This window comes from Marmota monax, unplaced genomic scaffold (genome assembly GCF_021218885.2).
Source record: "Marmota monax isolate L192 unplaced genomic scaffold, Marmota_monax_Labrador192_F-V1.1 WCK01_AAM20220418_F8-fsc00040, whole genome shotgun sequence".
Lineage (NCBI taxonomy): Eukaryota > Metazoa > Chordata > Mammalia > Rodentia > Sciuridae > Marmota > Marmota monax.
In genome coordinates, this window is record NW_026692782.1 from 5,913,914 (window position 1) to 5,935,946 (window position 22,033).

The 22,033-nt window shown below is 37.5% G+C and overlaps 1 protein-coding gene across 1 annotated transcript in view; it reads right to left on the reverse strand.

The window, feature by feature from the left end:
• Positions 1-22,033, reverse strand: part of Cpe (carboxypeptidase E) — a 119,084-nt gene that overhangs the window by 95,754 nt on the left and 1,297 nt on the right. The window lies entirely within an intron of this gene.

A 22,033-nucleotide genomic window follows, 5' to 3' on the forward strand; every position in this document is an offset into this window, starting at 1 on the left:
ACCCTATCGCCCGGCTCCAATAAGTCCTCACCCTCAACCTTCTGCCCCAGCCCCTCCACTGTCTCGCCCACCTCAATAACCTGCTTTCTCCCCTCCAGTTACTAGATCAAAAACCCAAACCACCGCCCTTCCTCAAACCATTGCCCCCTTACTGAGGTAGCAGGTACTGAGGTACCCCTCCACCCACTCACTCCTCTCTTCTCCTGTCAGTACCCACACCAGATCCCACCAGGTCCTCTTACCAGCTAACCCAAAGCTCAAACTAGCTGAGGAGGCCCTCAGACCCCTATCCAAGATCTGGTGAAAATGGCCTTTAAAGTTGCTTTGTAATCACTGAAAACAGGTTACTAAGAATTTAAAGTCCCTTACAGGCTTTTTGGGATATTCACTCCTGTCTTCCCCTCTACTCTACCTGTTCTGCTGCTCAAGTTTTCCTTGCTAGGGAAAATCCCAAACCCCTTTCCCATTATTCTTTTACATCTTCTTCCTCATTCTCAGATCCACAGGGGCTGCTCTCAGCCCCGCCTTCCCGTCTTCCCCCTCCCTACCCGGCCCACAGAAAAGTCTTCTCCAGAATTCTTCACCATGGCTGATTTTAGGACTGTCAGCAAAGAGTCCCTACAGAAAAGTTTAATGTAGATAAACTTCCTATTTTCATGTTGCCCTGTTTTACTTGGTCACTTGCTGGAAAAATCAGCACTCCAAAAGCTAGACACCCCCTTACTAGTTTTTCACAAAATATGTAGACAAGGTCTCTGGCCTTGAGCTGGGCTTCACAGTGATGACTACATTTCTAAGATAAAGAAGTTACCAACTGGGCTCCATGGTAACAGCTGGCAGGGGGAGGAAAGAAAGGGGAGAAAAAGCTCTCCCCTTCTCAGGTGTCCTTGAAGGGTTAACTTGCCCAGAACAGAGGGAAAAAAAAAAAAAAACTGTTTTTTGTGAACTTCTGCAAACTGTGAACTTCTGAGCCCCATCCCTTACATGCTGGGTGCAAAATTCTGAAACTACCTAAATTTGGGGTTCAGGGGATTAATTGATTACAGCAGAAGCTGTGCCCTCTGCATCTGACTGCAACCAAATAAAACTGTTTCCCTACCTTCGGTGCTATCTTAGGTGCCTTGTCTTGTCCGTCCCTACAACAGTATAATTCTATACACTTAAACATTGTTTATGTTTTCAGAAATGGTCAACAGATGTGATTAACTGTGTACTGCAAATAATAAAATATCTCTTATTAAAATGGAATAACTTGCCTAAATTCAGAAATTTACAAGGATTGTTTCAAAATGTGAATAAAGAAGGAGTTAAAGGTGGGAAAGAGAAATTAGAAGGTTCTAGGTATGGATTTAATAGAAGGAAAATGTGTTTCTAGATAAGACAGTCTATATGATTAAGTAAATAAGAGGGTTTAAGCAAGTGATAAAGAAGGTCTGTGTAAGTTAGTTATATATGTAAGTTTTTTGAGCAAGTATCTTGAAGGAATTAAGCATTATCAACTATGGTTAAACAACAACTGTTATTTTGCAATATTGTGATATGTTATTCTTTAAGAGCTAAACTTGATTAATACAAAAATATCAATGTAAAGGTGGTACTATTACTCTTCTTTATATATTAAATGTGTTCATATTTTCCAGGCATAAAAGTCATTAAGATAGAAGCTTTAAAAAAATATTATATCAAGCTGATGTTCTCCAAAAGGTTGCATGGTAATTTTAGGCTAATAAAAATAACATATTGGAGATTTATTTATATCATTTAATGTTCTTTAACTGGACCTTTTATCAATAAGATTAATATAAAGTTCTATAAACTGGGGTACAATTTAAATGTAATATCATATTGTGTTAGCTAGTATTCATGTGACATCAGGCAACAATATATGTAAATTTTATAAAATGATATTTAAGAAACAAAAATCAACTTCAATACTAGAACACTTGACCTAAAATTTCCCCGCCTTACCTGAGATAAGGCTGTGCCTCCCATCTTACTACATGTCAGAATGACTCCAAAGTAGGCCAGACTTCAGCTAAAGTCCAGTACTTTTAATTTAAGGTGAAACTGACTTTGCTGGATGTTTAAGATCAAGACTTAAAGTTAAATTAAAATGGCCAAGAAAACCAATATTTGGCTCTGGCCCTCTGAGTCAGTCTGAATCTAGGGAACAGGGAACTTCTCTAAAGAGCTTTGCAACTCTGGGCCACATAACCTCTTGATCAGGGAGATTAATGAGACCATTGGAGAATGAAAAGCCTGTCAATAGGAAGGTCATTGGAGACAGGAGACATCCCTGATGCTTCCAAGGGAAGCCACATGGTCAAGCAAGACCTGGACCCATCCTAACGTAAATGGCACTAGCAAAACTAAGAAGCTGCTCTCAAGTTCCCCCACAAGTGACCCCTATGGGAACTCGGCTGACTCTTAACAATAGATAGAAACAAAGTCAATTTTGACCAGCTTGATCTTAAACACCTACCAAAAACAGTTAAGCCAAAACACAGTCATTCCTGGGAGTAATGAAGGACAAGAACAGCTAGAAAAGAGGAGACAGCAGCTAGGCCAACAGTCTCCATGTGGAATGTTCAGTCAAGTATGGCCTTGGCTCCTCTCCCTCACAGGACCACTATTAGTCCTCTTAATGTTTCTCCTAATAGGACCACATCTGTTAAATTGCCTACAGAAGTTCCTGCAAGATCAGATACACAAATTCACCAACCAATCAGTCAATCAACTACTTCTTTAAGACTACCAGCCCTGATGCCCAAGACATGCCCAAGGAATTGACTCATGACCAACTCCTCCAGCTCCAGAGACCCTGCCCCCACATAAAACCCTCTCTAACCTCTTTCCCATGTTTTACAACCCCTCTTTCACTTCCTAGGAATGAGAACTACTCTCCAGCAGATCCACTGTGATTGCCCTGTCTGCTCTATAGTATCACCACAAGGAAGTATCAAACCTAAACTCCCCACACATCAGATGCAGAGCCACCAGCCAGACCGAAGACTGGTAGATCAACTTCACTCACATGCCTAGGCACAAAAAGCTTCGCTACCTACTTACTTTGGCTGATACTTTTTCAGGTTGGATAGCTGCCTTCCCTACATCCAGGGAAATTGCTGACACTGTTGCCTCCATCCTCATTCCCAGGTTCGAACTTCCTGCCTCCATCCAGTCAGACAACAGTCCAGCCTTCACTTTTCAGGTTTTTTCAACTAGTCTCCAAAGGCTTCAACATCACTTGGAGGCTCCACATCCCCCACCAACCCCAATCCTGGAGTAAGGTTGAGAGGCCTAACGGCATTCTCAAGAGTCATCTCACTAAACTTGCTATTGAACTTAGGCTCTCCTGACCCAATCTCCTGCTGTTGGCCCTCACCTGAATTCAGGCAGCCCCAAGGGCCCCCTCAGGCCTTAGCCCCTTTGAGCAACTCTATGGGTGCCCTTTCTTAATCAACCAAAGCTTTCCAATCACTCCTCCTCCCCTTGTGTCCTACCTGCCTAATCTCACACTTCTACGCAAACTCCTAAGTGAACATGCAGACGGGTGCCTTCCTGTACCATTCAGTGCCTCAATCCCAGCATAACCACAAACTGAACTGGACTCTCTTCAACTGAGTAACTCAGTCTTACCTCAGGAACTGCATCTCAATCGTTGGAACCTCACTGGATGGGACCCCATACAGTCATACTTACTACCCCAATGGTGACCAAGCATTTAGCACTCCCCCTGGTTCCATGTCTCCTGCCTTAAAACGGCACCTGTTCCAAATGTCCATTCCTGGACTTCCACCACGCCCACCAAACTCAAAATTTCTCACCAACCCTCTTCTTTTACTAATCATTAATCTCTCTCAAGTTTCTATCCCAACCACAGATGGTGCTTTAACATCCAAGCAACTTGGCACCAGGATGACACCACTCACTCTCAGTTTATGGGACAAGGCAATTACCCTTCCACTGGCTGCAATTGGGCTGTCACCCTTAACATTACTGAATTCAACCAAGCCACCTCCGATACTTCCTAGAGTCCCTACGACAGGACCAATGGCTGATGCCAATGATCTCTCTGCTCAGAAATGGTTTGATGCCGTTGACAACCTATGGCTTCAAGGAACCTTTATGGACTTTGCCCCTTCCAAAATAACTGTCTATAGCCACTGGGTGTTATTTCTGGCTGCCCTGGTGTTCCCAGACCTGTCCCCCCACATTCCTCCACTTTCCCTCCTAGGTCCCACGCCACCCACCATCAAGCAGGAAGTAGCCAGACAATTTTACACCGCCCCCATGTCGCCTAGAAAAACAAAAAAGGAGGAATGTTAGGTGCAGGACAGGCTGAACTAAGTTGTCTGCAGGGCAGGCTGAACAAATGTTAGCTGCAGGATAACCCATGCGCTCAAAACCCCCTCGGTCTGGTCCTTTATCACCTGTTTGCATCAAGTCTGAGCACTCAACCCACTCAAGGCTGAGCACTCAACCCACTCAATGCTGAACACTCAACCCCCGGCTCAAGGCTGAACACTTAACCCCTCTTGTGCCAACAAGGCAGCTTGCAGACCCAGAGACCCCATTAGATTGGGGCTATAAAAACTCGCTCCTGCCAAGCCCCTCTCTCTTGCTCTTGCTCTCTTGCTCTTGCTATCTCTGTCTCCCTCTATTGCTTTCGCTCTCCCTTGCTCTCTCTTTCTTCTCTCGCTCTCTCTCTTTCTCTCTCTCTCTCTTTTCTCTTCTTTTGCACTGCTGCAATAAAGATCTCCTGGTCTCTCCAAGTGCTGTGGTCACTTTCCTTTCAAGAAGGAAGAGAGGAGCCAACCTCAGAGGCAAAAAGAGAGAGCAAGGAGGTGTCTAACATACTGATCCCATGAATTTACTTAAGGGTAGCTATGTATCCACATATTCCACTCTTGGCTTGGCCACTTGGTTTTTCCACAGGTTTACCCATCTGTGATTTCAAACAAATCAATCTTTCTGTGCTTCAGTTTCTCAATATTTTTAGAATGGGGATAATAATCAGGGTTATGAGGCTGAGTTAAGATTTTAAAGAGTGCTTGGTATACAGTAAGCATTATCTAAGTAAAAACAAAAATATGAAGTGAATTCATATTTGCTTTGCAACATTATATGACTATTTAATCTTGAAGCTTTACTTTCTTTGTTTTCTAACTTACACTATGTTTTAATGATTTTGTTTCCAGTTGGCTTCATTTTCTCCTTTTATTTCAAATGTTTTATTTTGGTCTGCCATAATCTTTTTAGCCAGCTTCATTATGTTACTTTCTTATCTGATATTTACAAAATTCAATAGGTCACTTTTTAAGAGCTTTCTCAGATCCAGGTTGTAGGAGATACATAGAGACTCCAGGCCACAAACCACAGTGGGTCTGAAACCAGCAAGAACTTGTTCAGGGATGTGGTGTAATGTATTCCCAAGGGACCAACAGCCCTACTGTGCCAAGAACAAATTTGATGATCTGAATTACATTTTTTCATAAAAAGTCTGCTAAACTTGAAATTTCCAAGTTTCACAGCACACACAGTTTCTCCTTTGGAGGAAGGAAAAAAAAAAAGCAAATGGAACATCTTTAGGGAAACCCCTTTTTGTAAGAAAAAAAGTTGCAGCAGTGGTCTTAACTGCGTGGATAGAAGTCAGTCTAGTTTTTATTTACTTCAGAGAAGGGAAGTCGGGTATGGTGGCACATGCCTATAATTAGTGCTACTCAGGAGGCTGACACAGGAGAATCCCAAGTTCAGACCAGCCTGGGAAATTTAGTGACACTCCTGTCTCAAAGTAAAAAATAAAAAAGGCTGAGGATATAGCTCAGTGATGGTAGAGCTGGTGTTCCATCCCCAGTACCAAAAGGAACAAAGAGAAGGTAAGATTCTTCATTTTAGAATTAGCATAGCCTCACCCAATAGGTGCAAGATTGGGTTCAAAACCATTTCAATGTAAGTTTATTAAATAATCCCACTTCTGAAGTATTTGGGGCATCTACAAGTCTTACATGTAGCCAGTGAGCATTCTCTAAAGGTTAAAAAAAAAATTCCCCAACAGTCCTATACAATTCTCTACATGTGAATTAACATATAAACACCTTTGAACTACTTATAATGCACAGAATTTCTAATTTCAAGTTTTACCCTATGCTGACTTTAGTTTCTAGGCTGAATATAGATTTAATAGGAAGCAAGAAACAAGATCAAAGTTAGTCCACATTCCTTTCATTCAAATCAAGTTTTATGAGAATGTGGAGGTGGACCCTAAAAAGTTATTATTTTTATTGGTGTGTCAAAGAAATAGATGCTGATAAAATGGACCAACCAAGTCATGACCAATGTTGTTCATTGACCCTCGATATACATAGAACTCTCCCTCACCTTTTCTTCCTAATCCCACGTGTGATTAGGCTCTGGGCCCCCTCCCTTATTGACACTCTTGTTATGACTATACACAGATCAAATGAGGGAGTAAAGCAACAGTGCAAGGGATCCAGACCAATACTCCCACCAGAAATAATATGACAATCAAAAAGAAAGTTATTTCATCCCAAATCAGCTGTAAAATTGTCTCAAGTTTTTTCATTGCCTTATTAGCTCCTTGCCTGATGATAGGTGTACGCACCCTCTCACCAAAACATCAGCCCGAATACATTGGAATATTCTACTTACTCATATACTGACTATAAATTTCCAACAGAATTTATCATCTAATCCATCTGGTAGAATTTCTCACGGGGCAAAAATCAAAACAAAAATTTCACTTATATGTATTTCATATGTATTCTTAAATGCTTACAATAATGCATACTATTTCTCTATAATAATTTAAGGAGAACCTTTATTCCAAATATAGTTCTTATCTTAATATATGCCATTTATCAAATATACAATATATCAATAATTCTTATAGCATTTTCATGAGTTTTATATAACAGTCTCAAATATGGAATAACATCCTTTGAGAAAATGTGTGCTGATTTTTGGCTTGGAAAACATTCTCAACAAATACATGATTCCCTGTTTAGTACAAATGACTTTCTACACATTGACATTTATGGAGACGTAGGAACAGGTCAGCACAGGTACTATTTTTTTAAAAGGAAACCTCACCCAATTTTGGTTATTTATATTCTCCGCTCTAACCTCCAACCACACAACCCATGATTCATTCTGCAGGGGATGCACACAAACCTGGAGTTACCCTTACAAACCACAATGCCCTCCTCAGAGGGCCTCTCCCAGTTCATATTCTCCCCGGGGCGAGGATTCCGGGTTGGAATACATAACAGGAACCTTCACTTAGAGTTAAGTGAGATGGGAGATGCCTGGCTTCTATCCTCCCACCCTGAATTACTTTCATATAATTCTTTCTAGAATCTACTGTGGCATAGTGGGAATCTGATCCCCATTAATAAGTTCTCATAATTGTATGGTAATTTCTGTCCTCCCATGGACAGTCTTAGCTTTTCCCCATGACTATCTTTCTCTTTTCATTTTTGTTTTTGTTTTTTATTGGAGATCGAGCCCAGGGCCTCGTGCACACTAAGCACATGCTCAGCCACCGAGCCACACCCCCAGCCCTTACCAGTGCCTCTTCTGAAGCAAGATTGAGTCCTTCATCCTACACCACCACCACCCCTCACCCTGTAATCTTCTCCACAAAACATGATGGAGCCTGGTACATTCTGCTGATGCTCCCATCCAACATTTCTGTTATCCCACAGTTTCCCTTGAGTCCCCATCCCTTAAGTCTTTCTCTTCCTCTGTGACTCCCCACAGCCTCTCTTTTCATTCTATTTAGCTAATTCCTTAGCCCTGAAGGCCCAGCCCTCCAAAGAGTTCATCAGAGCCATCTTCCAACAAAAGCTTGTTTCTTCCTAGAGAGTCGATTTTGCTGCCAAGAAAAATAACATTTTCTTCGGGTGCTCATGGTATGCGAGAGTGATTTATTTCCATCCTTTCCTGACTTTTCACTACCCCAGGCCCTGGTCCATCCCACTCTGGCACAACCGTCGCCATCCACAGCACACAGGTCAGGAAGCTCTGCTCTAAGGAATGGAAAACATACTGATAAGTTACATTCCAGGGTCCACACAAACAGTTCACAGCCACGTCAGAAACATTTGTGTTCACTCCCCTCTGTGTACATCATGGTAGGACATGCTCTAAAAACAATACCCAACCGAACACCAGGAAATGAGTTCCAGGGACCCTAGGCTTCCCAACCTCGTGCAGGTCATTGAATCTCTCTCTGAAGCTCAGTTTAATCATCTATAAAATGAGAGTATTCCTTTCAGCTAGGAAAAAAAATCTATAATTCTAATGTTTCACAATTCTATGGAACACTAATGAAGATTGGTTTCGACATTAGGAGTGATTCAAAATAAATTGACCCTAATCAAAAACCTATAATTGGAAAAATTAGTTAAATACTAAATATTTCCACACAGTGAATTTCTCTCCCCAAAACATCTGACAAACTATATGATCATTATTCAAGTGATAGACAAATGCAGCTGGATGGATGCTCTAAAGCAGCTGCCAATTCGCAGAGAAAAGCTGTGGGCTGGATTTTCCTCCAGAAACTCAACTACTTCACTTTCGTTGTTGTTCTTTTTGTTTGTTTGTTTGTTTTGGTTGTCATTGTTGTTTTGTGTTTGTTGCTATGTTATTCAGACTGGCCTTGAACTTCTGGGCCCAAGTGATCTTCCTTACCTCAGCCTTCCAAGTCAAGAAGCGCAAACCACAGCACCCAGCACCCAGCACTAAACATCATGCTTTAATTGCATAGTTGAAACAGAACACAAATTGAGCATCTTTTTACTCCGTGACTTACTAAGGAGTCTTCAATAATAACTACCTAGGAAATAATATTGGTAACCAATTATTGCTTACTATACTACAATATATATTTAATATAATTATGTTTATAATTATATACTATAATATAGAAAAATAATGTGTAATATAATCATATTTTAGTATGTTCTTTATTTGAATATGTATAAATAAAATATTGATTTACTCTCTATCCCAAATAGTTTTACTATCCTGATGAGGAAAATTGACCCCCAAAGGACAACAACCCCAACATTTTATTCTCACATTAATGGAATGTAATTAGCTGGTATAATCTGTTTTGAACACTTATATGTCACCACGTTGAGGACAATGAAGAAAAACACACAAGAATCATTAATGGTCTTTTACTGGCAGAATGAACTTCTCTTTTACTTTACAGATTTTATTCACCTTTCAAGTCCTACTCAAATCCCCAGCTCCTTTTGAAAGATCTACTTTCTCTCTCCCTCTCCCTCGCCCTCTCCCTCTCCCTCTCTCTCTCCCTCTCCTCTCCCTCTCAACTCCAGTAGAAAAAAATTCAATACCTCCCTACTAGGTACTTGGTAAAACACTGCTGCCTGTTTCTCCTTTTTGAAACATGTCTTCAATTTACAGAATGTCACTCATGTGGTAGGCACTTAGTTATTATTCTTAAGTAAGAACGTCAGAACTACAAATATAATAACACATTCAGGAATGAAAGACACAGTATTTTATTTACTGCCCTCTACTACTCAGAGTTTGATTTCCAAACGTGAACTAGTATTTCCAAACATCAGGTAAATGAATGTCTTTATATTTTTCTTGGTGATCTGTCCAATTAGGGTGATTTATACCTATGAGTTGTTAAAAGGGCCCTTCTTATAATAAAGAATTCTTACTACCCTGGTCTAAGAACTAAGAACAGCATGGAAAATGTGGCATGGTTTAAAAATTAGAGCCTTCTTGGCTTTTTGGAAAAGTTGGCCAAAGTGTGAATGTTTTCCTTATGCTACTGTCTTTATAGAGTCCATAAAAACATTACCTGCATCCAATGAATTTTTGAGAAAATACCAGTAACTCTCAGCCTTCTGTACATTCATTCAAGAAAAACATTCCCATTTATTCCCTCTCCCTGTCTACAGAATATACAGACCTCTCCCTGGTCACAGAATTGTAGCAACCAACACGTTCAGCTTCGACATTAAAACAGCAATAGCAACAAAAATACAAGTTTTTAAATACTTATGAAAAATATCTTCAAACTCACACTAAATTGATGCTCCTTAAAGCTACATGTAATTTTTTAAGATACAATTTGTGAAAACTGAAATAGAATTGAAGCAGAAAGGAAAATGTTAAACTATTACAAAATGCCTCCAACTCCCATCTATTCAATAGTCTGATTCAACCATAAAGAATGCACCCAGAAGTCTAGAAATAATGGAAAAGGGGTCTCAAAAATGCTAAAAACAATTATTACATAGTTCATGGTTTGTACTGTTAGAGTAAAGCCCAGGGCTGTCCTTAATCTACAACACACTAATTTAGACACAAATACATTTCATAGACTCTTTTAATGATGTGTCTCCTAATGGTCCATAGTGACCAGTGGAGAGCAAATTAGGAGCTGCAATGAGTTTAAGAAGTGCATAAAACTGGATTTAACTCATAAAAACATTAAGCTCAATTAATCCCAGATACTACAATGGACAGCAGAACACTGGAACCAACCAAAGACATGTTATGTGCTTTAAGGAAACACTTCCAAGAAACATTTAACCCAGATGCTATTCTAAGCTGAAAAAAGCTAATGTGAGGAAAGCTTGTACAACCCTTTTCTACAATGACACATAGAAGGATGCATTTTTATAGGATATTTTGCATGTTTAACACCACCAAATTTTTCTGCAACTCATGCATTTAAAATCAAGAAATAGCAAAAAAAAATTTTCAGAAGAAACCTCCCTACTTTAAGAATTGAGCTCTGAGGGCTGGAGATGTTGCTCATCGGTAGAGTGCTTTCTTAACTTGCTCAAAATCTTAGGTTCAATCACTGGCAACATTAAAAAAAAAAAAAAAAAAAAAAAAAAAAAAAAAAAGACTTGCGCTCTGAATCACTGCATGCAGAAACCAATGTTCAATGCAAGTTTTTGTGATGTCCTGAAGAGTGACTTATGTGACTATTGAGAATTGTAAATTAATTTGTTGTTTTTAAATAATACTCAACTTACTGAGTTGTAAATTGTAAACTCAAAATCCTAGTTATTCCATAAGCAGTTAAGTTCTGTTTACAACTCTTAATACTCTATGAAGAAATCTGGCAGATTCTCTATTCACCTTAAAAGGAGATTTCCTTTTCAGTTAATCAAATTGTTTTAAATTCAATGCACTCAATTCTATTAAACATGACATGGTTTAAAAGTACTTAAAATTCTAACTACATACATGTTATTTCTAAATTTCCTTGAAGTTAAAGATTTTTTTCCCCAAAAGAAAAACAACATGTCAGGCTACACAATTTTAGAACTACCTGCCCAAGGATAATGGAGGGTTGGGAGTGGGGAGGAAAGCTGATACTATTACTATGTTCTATCACTACTTCATTTTCAAATTGAATTAGAATCAGAAATTCCCTCCCAGGTGACTATATGGCTAACTTTCATTTGCATTTTTTTGGCTCTTAAAATATTTATTTTTTAGTTATAGGTGGACACAATGTCTTTATTTTACTTTATGTGGTGCTGAGGATCGAACCCTGTGCCTCACACATGCTAGGTGCCCCACGCTCTACCTCTGAGCCACAACCCCAGCCCATTAAAACGATTATTTTCCATCTCATTCAAAAAAATTTTTTTTCTTCCTTTTCATTTTCATCCTCTTTGCTAGTACTACACAAGTCTTACAAATATTAAAATGATATTCGATAAATGTCATTAAAAGTCACTCATGGCCTTGACCCTTCCTTTACAACTTCCAGGTTTGTCCTCCTGATAACTGGAAGCCCTTAGTACCTTGGTTCTCTTATAAGAAAGCAGCCAGAATGATGTGGCTCAGCATAGAACAAGGACCCATGTCTTAATAAGAAGCAGATCCGGAGGCAACACAGAGCCAAGGCTCTATGTAGAAAGGACCAGAATAAGAAACAGGACCAGCCTAGGGTAGAGTGTTAACAGAGGATCCTGTTGGGAACCAAATATGAGTCAGGCACTATGGCAGAGATGACCCACTTCTCTTCCAGCTCCCAGGAAAGGAGAACAGAACTGTTCATTGATATACTATTTGGCTTGCAGGTGCAAGAAGAGGTATGCTTGCTCACCCTCAGTTAAAGGTATGGCAGAGTATCTGCATATCCAACAAGTGCGTCATTCATTCTGAAGTGCCTATTTATTCATTCATCAATTCATGGAGAGCTTACTACAGACTCAGTAGATACACTGGATAATACACAGCAAAATGTGTAGTCAGTATCTAGGTTCCAGGAGAGGGTAGACAGGGTAGGACACCTCCTCTTAAGAAATGGGAGGAGAAAAAAAAAAAAGAAATGGGAGGAGGGGCTGGGATTGTAGCTCAGTGGTAGAGTGCTTGCCTAGCAGGTTTGAGAGGCTTTGGGTTTGATTCTCAACACAACATATAAATAAATAAAATAAAGGTCTATCAACAACTTAACAAATTAAAAAAAAAAAAGAAAGAAACAGGAAGACACATCACTTTATCATTTGGCAACTTGGAAAATGAATCACCAATGTTACAAAAAATATGTCCTGAATTTAATTTTAAGTCTGATTCTCACTAGATGTTTTGACTTGCTCATGTATTCCTTTAATGACATTTGAAGAAAGTTTATTTGCCAGGTGTTTTTAGAAAATTTAATCCATAAATGATTATAAGTTCCACAATCTTGCAGAAGTTTTAGTATGTTTGGCTAAGAAATTAGCAAGAAGGATGGTCCTCCAGAGAGAAGGAAAACTACAGAAAGCAATATTCAAATCATGAACTGTAAATGAATTTACAGCCATGTTTTTGAAGCCTCATTTTACAATTATGATTTTGTCAGAAATGAATATGAAAGTGTTAAGGACATCAACTAGAAGAAATGAGGCTCTTTTAGGTACGGATAGCTTGTCCCTGTCTGATACCAAGATGGGCCTATATTAACACTTGTTTCTTCTGGAGCTCCATAGAACCTCTTAAAAATAACCCCCTTAAAAAAAAAAAAAAAAAAAAAAAAAACAAGCTCCTTAAGTAACCTCTCTCAGAGTATAACTATCCTTAGTACACCTACTAAATAACAAAAATTTATGTGCATGTTTGTACGGAGGAAATTAAAATCATCCTGACAAGATCATCTTTTCAAAAGAAAGAAATTTACGTGTTTGACTTTTGCTGGTTTGTTTGTCGCAGTGCTGGTAATTGGACATTGGGCCTTGCATGTGCTAGGCAAGTGCCCTTCCACTGAGCTACATCCCCAGTCCCTGTTTGTTTGTTGTTGTTGTTGTTTAAGCGCTTCCACAAAAGAAAAGTTCTATGTGCATCAAGTTCTTATAAATATTAAATATGTGTGTGTATATACACACACATATATAATCTAATTCCTTACACATGACAGATACAGAGCTACTGTTAATATAGGACCAAACTGGAGGATGTTTCTAGAGATGAACAGCTATGGATAAAAGGTTGGCCGTAAATGTGTTGAACACATCCCATGTGCTTATAACCCAAGTTCTTCAGACAAAAGCCTGCCAATTAATATGCAGAGCCACTCTCTTCCTTCATTATCTTAATAACCACAAAAGAGTAGGAAAGCTACAGGGAGGGAAGAGAAAAAAAAAAACATGGAACCACTTTAATATTCACTACACTCTCCATACCTACTCCAGAGGATACCCAGTAAGCATCTTCACAAAAACAAAGGCAATTCAAGCCCAACTATTTAAAATCCTGGTAGAATATCTGACCAAATTTGGAGAAGACAATAATAAACAAAAAAAAAAAAAACTTCCTGAAAGAAAAGGACTTTGAGAAAGAACTTTTAAAAATAATAAAATAATAAACAATTTATACAAAAGAGAAAGCTCTCAATTCCTGATAATAGCCATGAATAAAGAAAGACTGGGAAAAAAAGAGGCTATTTTATAGATGTAAGTGAAATCTATAAATACTTTTAAACCAATTTGAAATTTAAAATAATTTGAGATGATTTATTTATTCCCAATTATTTTGTCACCATCAAAATCTATATGTGTATATAGTATTTCAGTATATATAGCTACATGTATTATCCTTCGTATGTCTAACTGGTATTCACATGAGAACTATCTATTATATTTTTATCGTTTCAGTATTTTTGGAAAAGTGAATATAAGTCTTGAGAATATGCATTTAGCAAGCTGATTTGTCTTTGCACAAGCTTTCTAAAGATCCTGTTGATTTGCCAGGTTAATATAGTTTTTGAAAGTATGCAAAATTAATTCTAATGGTGCTGATTATACTGAGAATCTGGCTTAACATTTACTGAGTTCCCACAATGAATAAAACCAATTTCCTTTACTAGTAAACTTAAAAAAGAAAAATTTGTGCTGAGCAATGTCACAATTTGAGACAATGAAAACTATTTCAATAGGACTGTTGTATTTTAAAATCAGATGTCCAACACTGCCCCTAAAACACAAAAAGGACAATTTTTTTTTCTTTTGCAAATGTCTTTAACATTTCCAGTAGTTTCCTCCATACATGCTGTCATCATATTTGCTACATTAAGAAAGGAGGGGGAAAACATTTCACCCTTGCATCTATATGCAGCAGACATTGTGCAGAATCAAGTCATGCACCCACTGGTTATACAGTATTCAAACTAATTGCACCCACTGTAAAAGAGCGAATCCAAAGCAAGAAGTGAAATAACACATCCCAAGATATGTGAAGGCATTGCCTCCAAGGGTGACTGACAGATAAACTAAAATGGCAACCGGGCATGATTTCCAGGGATTCAGGAGGCTGTTTCAGGAGGGCTGCTAGCCTGAGGCCAACCTTGGCAATTTAGCAATACCCTGTCTCAAAATTAAAAATAAAAAGGGCTGGGATGTAGCTCAGTGGTAGAGCACTCCTGGGTCCAATCTCCAGGAGAAAGAAAGAAAGGTGGGGGGAGGGAGGGAAGAGAGAGAGGGAGAGAGAGAGAGAAAGAGAGAGAGAGAGAGGAAGGAAGGAAGGAAGGAAGGAAGGAAGGAAGGAAGGAAGGAAGGAAGGAAGGGCATACATATAATGTGTATTCATTAAATATTCCCTAAATTAATTCAGAAGTATTACTCATATTAACAAAGGCCAACATTTTCTTTTTACCCCTGAAAGCTGATTTCAATGTGGAATGCCACATAGCAATATTTCACAATGGTTACTATAAAAGGTTGTCTTAGAAATTACTCCTTGGCTAGATAAGAGAAACAGAAAAGGGTTATTAAAATACTGGTTGGGTAACAACCCCAAATTTATCATTTCATTATTGAAATTTTTCATGGTCAAGGGTTATGATTTAAGAAAGTTGTTGAACTTTGCTCTAGATATAGTTCTTGGGGGAAAAAAATTACACAACCACAGTGAATAACAGCTGCATAGCCAAGGAAAGATTTTCTGGATTTAAATATTTAGATGATATAGGGAAAGAAACTAGGTTAGATCCAACTAAAAACCCTCACTTCAGGATCAGAACACATGAGGAGCTGCCTGCGGTGAGCAAATAAATGAAGTAATCATTTCTCCCAATTACCTTGACATGCATAACCTCAGCAAGGGAATTTTAGCAACCTGAATTTAAGTTAAAAGTTTTCTTTAGGCTCATTTAAAAAAATAAATGATCTACATCCATTTTTTAAAATAACCAGTCTTGTTTGGAATGTCTTAAGATGAAGGGTTTTATTTATTTTATTTATTTATTTATTTGATATAGTGATTAAACCCAGGGACACTTAACCACTGAGCAACATCCCTAGTCCTTTTTCTATTTTATTTAAAGACAGAAATTCACTAAGTTGCTGAGGTTGCTTTGAACTTGCAATCCTCCTACCTCAGCCTCCAAAGCCACTGGATATACAAGTATGCACCACCATGCCTGGTGGTTTTTTAATTATTGTTACAGAACTATGATGCTTAATAGTGTTTTATAGTTAAACAGGTTTCTGTAAAAAGCAAAATATTTACTAGCAGTGGAAAATTGTTCCAGGGTGTATTATCACAATTAACAAGTTTATTTTTGTTTAAGAGTTGGTCAGTGATACTCTACATATGCCACCTTATCCTGCAAAGATTACTTATTTGGCCATAGGTAGATCATTTGAAATAATAAAATGCACTGGAAACATAAATGGGCTGTCCTCTTTGCCCACGTTTTATTAGAAAGAGCTGGCTGTTAATAGAAAGAGCTTGCAAAACACCATATCATGAATTTTAAAAGAAACATTTGCAGAGCAATGAACCCAAGGCAATTCCTGTAATTAATGGGAAGAGAAGGAAGGAGCGCATTTAAACATGTTGTGTATTTAGGGTTGTTTGGTCCATTGGTTTGAATACCAATTTGAATACCATTTCATGAGGAAAAGGAAACTTAAGACCTGGAGACACATGACTTCGGTGTTAAAAACAAGCACACATGGGCTGGGGTTGTGGCTCAGTGGTTGAGCACTTGCCTCACATGTGTGATGCACTGGGTTTGATTCTCAGCACCACATACAGATAAATGAGTAAAATAAAGGTCCATCAACAACTAAAACATTTTTTTAAAAAGAAAACAAGCACACAATTTTTAGCATGCAACACTAAAAACTCAGACAGATTTTTTTTTCCAGTACTAGGGATCAAACTCAGTGCGTCTTACCCCTAAGAAACATCCCTAGTTCTTTTTTATCTTTTTATTGTGAGACAGAGTCTCCTTAAGTTGCTGAGGGTCTTGCTAAATCGCTGAGGCTGGCTTTGAACTAGCCCTGCTCCTGCATCAACCTCTGAGTCTGGGATTATAGGTGGGTGCCACCAACCCGGCCTCAGGAAGATTCTTTAAAGATTGAACTTCAATAAATAAATTTTGATTGATTATCTTTAAAACTTGGATTTAACATTTAAGAAAGAGCTTAACTGTCTAAAATGTGTGAAGAATGAGGAGGCCAAGAGGTAGTGTCTCCTACTGGTGAAGCTATTACAGATAACAAAGCAAGTGCATCCCTGAAACTTGAGAAGACAGTAGTTGGTGCATTTCTCTTTTATGCAAACCTAGATTGAACACAATTAGGTATAAGCATACACATCCGGAAAATACCACTTATCTCCTTTTTTGTTATCACACTTCTGGCAGGCTAACACGGATAATGTCAACATCGACCTTCACCATGGCTCTGTTTTACCATATGCACTTTTATCTGTTTGAGAAATTGCATTTATTCAATAAATATTCACTGAGTGACAACTATGTCCTAAGCATAGTATCACATTTGTGATAAAGAAACAAAATGCAATCCTTTAGCACAAACTTATAATCTACTGAAGGAACACACACACCAAGAGTGAAAAGGGCCAGATAGAGGTAATACTAACTGCTACCACACACTGAATTAAAAACTTCATATTTAACACCTCATTTAATTACCACATCATATTCTTTCCATAGATGATACACTTAGGACTTACGAGAGAAATCGACTTTCCTAAGAGCTCTCAGTTGAAAAATAAGAACCAGGATTTAAACTTATGGCCCCTGACATCAAAGTCTATACTGTATACCTTTACCTTATGGACCTCCAAAGAACAAACAAACAAACAACAACAACAACAACAACAAAAACCCAAAGGAAAAACCCCACTTAATCAGTATCTAAGCACTTTCATTGTAAAAATTTTTTAGGAAAATAAGTTAGATTGCCAATAAAAATGTTCAAATCATCCTAGATCTATTTAACCACCTAAAGTAACAACCAGAAAGACATTCTCAGATAATGATGAACATTTGGTTCCTATGAAGCAAAATAGGATGTCAAAGAGGAAGAAGAGAAGGAATGTCCCACATTTTAAAAATTGGTAAAAGACAAACATTTGTGTGCAAGAAAATAGTATTAGCAGGGAAGAACACTTTTAGAGTTGTCAACTAGGTCTGTGCAATACCATCCTAAAAGGTGAGCAGATGCCTTAGGATGACATCGGCAACAGCTCCTAGTCTAAATAAAAGCCCATGGAGCACATTTTGCAGAGCAACTGAAGGGAAGAAAAGTTGTTACAAATTAGCCCATCTTATTAATAATTAGATGCAAGCAACTTCATTAGATTCTTTTATATATCCTGTATTACTTGGGCCTCACAGCAATCCTGTGAGGTAAAGTTTTATAGATGGGGGAAAATGGTAAACAGGATTTAAAATCAGGAAGCCACTTAACAAGAATAGAATTGGAATGCATTAGCCTAACTTTAATCTTGTCAATCAAATTGTTTGTCCTTGCCTCATCGCCTCAGAATCATGCTCTGAATTAAATGAATATATCTTAGAGTCTACTGTACATAAATCACATTCTAGCTGTTTTTAGGTGGAGGAAGAGGAGGAGGAGGAGGAGGAGGAGGAGGAGGAGGAGGAGAAAAGACATTCTTTGTCCTCCTGAAGAGCCTGCTAGAGAACTGCCAAATGAATCCTTAATAACATGATGATCAATAACAATGGGTTAATCCTGTATCTCAAGGTAGGATGATATTAGTTTCATGACAAGCTCCTTTAAAAAAGAAAGAAAAGATTTTATTGTCAAAGAAAATTGGAAAGCACTGCATTATATGCATCTAACATGGAAATTTGGAAATGTCTGTTAGCATATTTTTTTAAATATTTTTATTAGTTGTTGACGGATCTTTATTTTATTTAGTTATTTATTTATATGTGGTACTGAGAATCGAACCCAGCACCTCACACATGCTAGGCAAGAGCCTACTACTGAGCCACAACTCCAGCCCCATGTCTGTTAGCATATTAAGGACTATAATGAATTTTGCAAAATATAGTGTTTAACTTCATTTATCTTTGTTTACCTAATACTTACCAAATCATACTAAACTAACGTTCTATCAAATACACTCCAGAAAAGCTGGGTTAATGTGTCACCCCTTATGCCTTTTCCTAAAGGAGGGGATTTCACCCCTCATGGTAAACCAAGATGGCAGATGATTCACTGACCACCTCTCAAACCAGGTTCATAGAAAGTCTCTTGTTTTGTCTGAGCCCAGGATATAAAAATAGGGACCAATCTAGTTTCTCCTCTCTTCCATTAGCCAATCACAAGTCAATCAAGAATGTTACTTCTGGCAACACTGTGGTGACTCATTCAGATCTAAAAATAACTCTTGACCATGTGAGGTTTGATCCAGATTCTCCTTCAGAATCTAATATCTATCTTCACATACTATAAAATGTTACTTAGTTATAATATTTCACATGAATACATCCTAATCTGTTAGGAAAAGAGGCCATACAAATAATTTAAATTTCCATTTCTTTTTTTCAAGTTGTATAGAAATTTTTCCAGCATTAAATGTTCCATCACAATATTTGGCAAATACATACTGGCATTCACACGCTCTAAATTTTAACAGATTTTGGGGGGGAATGGGTCCAAAATAATCATTCCAATCTTTGAGAAAGGAAAATCCATGCTCTAAAGAATGTGTTTAAGATAACATTTCAGCTATAAATCAGATTCACTTCCAAGAAGCAATCTTAAACTACATGTGAAAGAATCAATGTTTTAAACAAAGGAGTCTTAACTTGTATTTAACTCTGATAGGAAAGTTCTGGAAATACAGATTTCATTACTTAGACAGAAATTGATAGATGTTTCTTTTATGAATATTTCAGACAGTCAAACATCAAGCTGACTCCTATGGTGTTGAGACAATAGGTATAGATATTCATCCCTCGTCCATTAAAAAGGGAATTTTCTTTCCCTTTTGATGACTTCAAATGTTGAATATCTGAGAGAATCATTTTCAGAAGATAAGTTCAAGTTCACCGCACAGCGTATACCAAACAAAGAGATCATTTCTTTCAACTAAGGAAGATAACTGGTGGTTTTAACAAACATCTGGCCATAAATTGCTAATCTCACCAAGTGAACCTCTTGCAGGTTTGATTGCAGGGAGAGGCACTTCAAGTTTATATTGTTTTGTTTTGTTTTGTTAGAGTTCTTCTACTATTCTACCTAAATCCTTAGAAAATAGCTAGGTTCTTCTCCTTCTCCTCCTTCTTCTTTTCTTTATTTTATTTTTTTTTCCCTTGCCATTCTAGGCAAGTGCTCCACCACTGAGCCACATTTCCAGCTCACTACTTTTTTTTATGAATTCTGAAAAAGAATTTAGATTAAGAAAACTAACAAACTCCACACTTCTCTCTTGCTAGAAAATAAAGTATAACAACTTCATCAGAGTTTCAGTCAAGTAAATGAAATGAAGTTAAACACTATTTCCTAAAACTGAATCAAAAATGTTATTTTGAACAAACCAAAAGGGGGGGGGCACCTATAAGGGAAAAGTAATTAAGGCAGTTGCTGTCTTTCCAGAGCTTTCTGAGCAATACTGGGGATTAGAAATTTCAGTAATCTGCACCCTTCTGGTCTTCTGTTCATACACTCTTCAAAAACCCAGTCCTCCAGCCTAGTGTCCCTAAACTGCTTTCTCCAGTCTTCTCTCAGCTGTTCTTACACCCTACATACCTTTATGTTGTCAAACCCCCAACTCTCCATTCTCACGAGGGCAAGCAATATCTTCTAGATAATCCATGGAACTTGACTCACCTTGAGTACACATTGTGCTTAAAAAAAAAAACACCGAATGTGTTGAGCATGGTGGCACGTGCTTATAATCCCAGTGATTTGGGAGACTGAAGCAGGAGGATCCAAAGATCAAGGCATTTTGTATAGACATGTTGTATTCTATTAGTAAAGTAATACCTGAACTTAAAATTAAGTTTCCTGCATTTAATAAAGAATTGCAAAGCACATATTATACAACATTCTGAGTATCTTTGTAAATGAAATGAGAAATAAAACTTTTTTTTTAAATACTATGTTGCCCAGATATTGACTGATCATTTTTCTTTTTTATTTGTTCTTTTTAGTTATACATCAGTGATCATTTTTCTATGATAATGTTGAGTATTTTTCCATAATGTGTATTATTTCTAATGTGTATTCAGTCCCACTGTGTGCCATACCTTAACTGAGTGCTGGAGACAGACCATACCTCACAGAGCTTGCAATCTACAAGAAAGATCTGCAAATCTTGCTGGACTATCTATTCATTCCAGATATTCAAGCAAAAGAATCATTATATTCATTTTCAAAAGCATATTATCTCCTTACAGCATTATCACTTATAAATTTTATTTCTAATTTTGAAACAAGACAAGATAAACATTAACTTTCACATAATCTCTTTGAAATAATAATGTATCAAACTCTAAGAAGCAATTTACAAAAAAAGTAAAATAACAAAGGGTTCTAATTAAGTAGGAAGCAGGAGAATCAAAAATATTTAGATTAGCTTTAGTTGTCTGGGATATCTTGGCTTTGGTTATTTGACTTAGGTGAAAGTGAGTCATCACATTAAATTTTTTCTTTGTGTTCAGATAACAGTATCAAACTAATTTTCCAAATTTCCAATTCTACATGCTGAATTCTGCCAGAGTACATTGCATTTAATGTTTTCTGGGGCCTCATTTCAGGATTTTGAGAGCAAATTTATTCAGGAATTATTTGAAGGTAAGAACTATTTTTTGTTTACATTATTTGAAGGTAAGAAGTATTTTCTAAAGATTTATTTTTGATTAAGCCATATGCTACACAAAATCAAAATGTTTCTATTGGTCACAAATTTCAATCCCTTAGTTTGGTTCTCATGTATCATTATAAAACTATTCTGGCACTGCATTAAGAATGGTTATCCTATTTTTCTTGCTTTCTTTGTCATTAAAAAATAATAAAGCATTGAGTGCTGATATCATTGGTTCAGATTACCTTTACTCTCAGAAGGAAGATCAGGCCTACCTCATTTCCAAAAAAGCAGAAACATTTTTAAAGCTCCAACACATTTTAAATACCTCTTCACTAATACTAAATGAACGGCATTTAACATAAATTAAAATATGCTTTAACATACTCTCAAGGAAGGTGCATAGGATCAGTATCTGGGAACAACA